The following is a 5,363-nucleotide window of genomic DNA, read 5'->3' on the forward strand; positions in this document are numbered from 1 at the left end:
AAAAAAACTTATTATTTTTTTATTTGAAAAATTAAAAATATTCATTTCACACATTATATTATTGACTTTTATTATAAAAATTATAAAAATGCATCTTTTATCTAAGGAAAATCATGGCAAATAGAGCAATTTGTTGATGTGACCGAATGTTCAAGACACATTGGCTTCTTACATTTGGCACACAGCTTTCTGGTTTTTCTACGGCGTTTTTTCTCTTGTGCGTAATATAAATAGCAAGATCCGGACACAGGTTTTGGCGTGCGCGCTGCGGCAGATGTTGATGCTGCTGTTGACACCATTGATTCCACCCGTCGGTTGAAACAGCAATTTTAGTCGAAAAATTTCGCGTCACTTGACAAGGCAACATAGGGCTATTCAAATCGTAGACAATGTAGGCTGCAAGGGCTGTAATGACCAACATGTTGAAGAATAGGGTAGGTCGATTCCGGACTTTTTTCGATTCGGTATTTCTAATAGTGCGGAAAAGTTGCCTTAGTACTTCCTGATTCCAATGCAACTTTTTGTTTTGAGATCGGATTGCATCTTCAACCCGAACCTCGGCCTTGAAATTTCGGAAATTCGCCTAAAATCGTGAAATTGTCTACCTAGCACCTGAAATACGCATCTCATGGCAAAATGTATAAAACAAAAGTTATTTGTCACGTCATTTGCTACCGAAATGGTATATGTGATCATGGCCGTAGGACGAACCGTTCCCGAGATACGAGCGAAAAGGCGGCGCGCCACAGCGCAGGGTGAAAATCGGCTTGCGGCCACACTTCTTGACGTTGATTTCGCCGAGTGCTATCACTCACATTCATTCACCTACGCCAAAGGACACGTTCGGATAGGTCACCACACAAATATTTTTTCATCGAGTTCCTTCACTCTTGTCGGTGATTTCGCCGAGTTCTATCACTTACATTCATTTCCCTGCGCCATACGACACGTTCAGACTGGTCTCCACATAAATATTTTTTCATCGAGTTCCTTCACTCTTGTCGTTGATTTCGCCAGGTGCTATCACTTATATTCTCTCAACAAAACACAGAACTCAAAATGTCTGTATCTAAATTTAAATTTGTCCTGTGTTTGGCATATATCCGTACAATCTCTCTGAGTCCCAGTTACCTACTTACCAGGATGTTCTTTTGTGTTATCAGTTTGAAAGATTTGGTATAGGGCGACTCCGAGGCGACAACTATGAACCTAGGAGTAAAGAGGTTACAGAAATAGTTGCATCACATCTTACAGAGTCAATACTTTCGGTGTTTTGGAGCTTAACTCCAACACTTTTTTTTGCCCGACTAATCTTGCATTTGTCAATGACAAAGCTAGCCTGATCCTCTGTTATCAAACCTGCATTTTTGGCATCCAGAAAAGCAGATGAAACAATCACGGCCGCTGCTCTATCACTTACTCCAAATCTTTGGGCAGCTAAAGCAGTGTGTTCTAATACTAGTGTGTTTTGTTTGGTTTTAGAGGATGGAAGAGAAAATTCATCATCAGTATCGTTTTTGGAAGAATCCATGTGCGACGCGCCTACATTGTTGTCGTCTGTATGAGAGTCTGGCTGATCTGAATGGTCACGTGTTCTAGCTGATACTTTTCTGGTAAGTGTTGATGTTGAATGACGTTTTGAAAGCTTTTCTTTACGTTCATTTTTCTTTGTAATCTTTTTTGTTTCAGGTAGATCAACACTTCCAATCCGACCAATTCTTGTGGTTCTCTGGTCCAAGAGAAATGGTTGTTCATTGATAGGAACTTTCCTTTCCTTTGGACAAGTGCAAGAAGAAAAATAAATTCATTTACAAGCAGCGATGTCAAATAATGTTCCGGCAGAAGAGACAAAGTCGTCTCTTTTAAAGCTCAAACCTATTGAAAACATTTGTTTAAGAGTCAGAAACTTCTTATGGTATGTGGTGAGCATTTGTACAACTCTGGTGTGTGAAACTATCGGAATAGATGACTTTTTGAAAGTATTTTCAAACTTTTTTGAAACTATTTCTGTAACCTCTTTACTCCTAGGTTCATAGTTGTCGCCTCGGAGTCGCCCTATACCATATCTTTCAAACTGATAACACAAAAGAACATCCTGGTAAGTAGGTAACTGGCACTCAGAGAGATTGTACGGATATATGCCAAACACAGGACATTTCTGTCTAAATTTAAATTTAGATACAGACATTTTGAGTTCTGTGTTTTGTTGAGAGAATATAACTGATAGCACCTGGCGAAATCAACGACAAGAGTGAAGGAACTCGATGAAAAAATATTTATGTGGAGACCAGTCCGAACGTGTCGTATGGCGCAGGGAAATGAATGTAAGTGATAGAACTCGGCGAAATCACCGACAAGAGTGAAGGAACTCGATGAAAAAATATTTATGTGGAGACCAGTCCGAACGTGTCGTATGGCGCAGGGAAATGAATGTAAGTGATAGAACTCGGCGAAATCACCGACAAGAGTGAAGGAACTCGATGAAAAAATATTTGTGTGGTGACCTATCCGAACGTGTCCTTTGGCGTAGGTGAATGAATGTGAGTGATAGCACTCGGCGAAATCAACGTCAAGAAGTGTGGCCGCAAGCCGATTTTCACCCTGCGCTGTGGCGCGCCGCCTTTTCGCTCGTATCTCGGGAACGGTTCGTCCTACGGCCATGATCACATATACCATTTCGGTAGCAAATGACGTGACAAATAACTTTTATTTTATACATTTTGCCATGAGATGCGTATTTCAGGTGCTAGGTAGACAATTTCACGATTTTAGGCGAATTTCCGAAATTTTTAAGGGCCGAGGTTTGGGTTGAAGATGCAATCCGATCTCAAAACAAAAAGTTGCATTGGAATCAGGAAGTACTAAGGCAACTTTTCCGCACAATTAGAAATACCGAATCGAAAAAAATCCGGAATCGACCCACCCTATTGAAGAACATCGCTAGTGGCCATCGTTTTGTTTGTCTTTGTGTTGGATGTTCCGCAAACATTTGGTCCATTCGATCAACACCACCTTTGGTACGATTATAATATTCAATTATTTCAGGTTTCCCACTGTCAGCTATTTTAGCATCATTATGCATGGTCGAAAGCAAAATTACTGCTTTATTTTTTTGGGAACATAAAAGCACATTGTCACATTATTTTTGAAGCCAAATGTCGTTGAACCAATTGTCCTGTTTTTGTTCTGCTTCATTTCTTGAGGAATATATGATTTGTTTTTGCGCAAAGTTCCAACGATCGTGAGTTTCCAGGTGAGAAGCAGTTCTGCAACTGGCAAGGTCGTAAACAAATTGTCCATTGTAATGTTTCGGCCACTTCCTTGGTATTTGGCAGACAAATCCTTCACCACTCGCCTTGGTTCGTTTCCCTACCAGTTTCTGCTTGGCCAGTATATATTTGTCCATGCAGTGGATATGCATTTGTGGCACCGCAAATCCACCAAACCTTGACACCATATTTAGCAGGTTTTGGCGGTATGTACTGCGTAAACCGTGTGCATCCACGGTAAGGAAATAATTGTTCATCAATCGTCAAGCATGAGCTGGGCTTGTAATGTGCAGCAAGATTTTTGTTCATCATCGTCCACAACTCACTGATCGGTGCTGCTTTATCAGTTAGTAAGCGTGTTGCACGAGTGTTTTTATCGTCAAATCTTAGGAACCGCAATATCGAACAGAAACGGTTGACTCCCATTGTGGCGCGATATAAAGGATATTTTTTGACGCTCCATAAATCTCGAACCTGTTCTCCATTTCTATGATTCGCACCAGTCATAATAAGTATGCCCAAAAATGCATACAGCTCTGTTATTGACACAGGCGTCCATGAAGTATAAGTTTCTTTTGCTAACTTATTTGTGTGGCGCATAATTATATCAGCCATTTCAACGTTCATGAAACATTTGAATTTTTGTTCTATTGACAACATTTCAGTGCATCTAGCTGGACCAGAACGTTCTCTTATAATATTTTGTCTGAGTACCTGACGACTTACATTTGGTTATTTCATCCACTCAGTACCATCACGTGCAACAAATTTTCCGGCACTAGCAGGTAATTCATTATTTTCTTCTACTTCTTCTTCTTCATCGTCTTCTTCATCATCCTCATAGTCCGCATAATCAGAATACTTCTGCGGCACTTTGCGAAACTTCAGCATCGTCATCAGCAATTTCAATGTCATTGATTTGAATTTCTTCTTCATCTTCTGAGTCAAAGTTATAGGGAGCGTCATCGTCACAAATTTCATAAAATAAAGATTGTACATATATATGTATGATTCTCGCTGTTCCTCAGTTAGTTTGATAAATATTCGTTTCTTCTTGAAGTCATTTCGGATCCAGTTATTTATAGTTTCAGTTATATTTATGTAGGGGTGGATTCATGTTTATTAAAAAAAAAAGGTTTATCAGTTGATTTTAATTTTACAAAAAGTGATTTTATTTGATTTTACGAACGTATCTTATTTTAATTTTACAAAAACTGATTTTATTTTAATTTCACAAACTGATCTTAACTTTATCAACTACTTGCATCTAGCATGGTGCTCGTCCACGTGTCGACTGACTGTCGTTTCCAAAGTTTTCGTTACCCGTTTCTTTGTCGGTTAATGGTAAAAAGTGTCAAACTTTCCAATGGAAATGTCAGATTGCACCTGGCTAACTTAGTGTTGCCTACGTCAAAGATATATATAGCAGCCTACGTAATAATTGAATTCTAAGCTTTTAAGCTACAATGTGTGCTAATATCTAACAAAGCAAGGGCAATAAATTAAAATACGGAAATATTTTTTGCAACTTGCCTGATATGTATTTAATTATACTCTCGCAACAAAGTTGCTAAAGAGAGTATTATAGTTTTGTTCACATAACGGTTGTTTGTAAGTCCTAAAACTAAAAGAGTCAAATATAGGGTTATATATACCAAAGTGATCAGGGTGACGAGTAGAGTTGAAATCCGGATGTCTGTCTGTCCGTCCGTGCGTCCGTCTGTCCGTCCGTCTGTCCGTCTGTCCGTGCAAGCTGTAACTTGAGTAAAAATTGAGATATCATGATGAAACTTGGTACACGTATTTCTTGGCTCCATAAGAAGGTTACGTTCGAAGATGGGCAAAATCGGCCCACTGCCACGCCCACAAAATGGCGGAAACCGAAAACCTATAAAGTGTCATAACTAAGCCATAAATGAAGATATTAAAGTGAAATTTGGCACAAACCATCGCATTAGAGAGGGGCATATTTTAATCTAATTTTTTTGGAAAAGTGGGCGTGGCCCCGCCCCCTACTAAGTTTTTTGTACATATCTCGGAAACTACTATAGCTATGTCAACCAAACTCTATATAGTCGTTTCCTTCAGGTATTT

The sequence above is a fragment of the Bactrocera dorsalis genome, chromosome 3, assembly GCF_023373825.1.
Source record: "Bactrocera dorsalis isolate Fly_Bdor chromosome 3, ASM2337382v1, whole genome shotgun sequence".
Taxonomy (NCBI): Eukaryota; Metazoa; Arthropoda; class Insecta; order Diptera; family Tephritidae; genus Bactrocera; species Bactrocera dorsalis.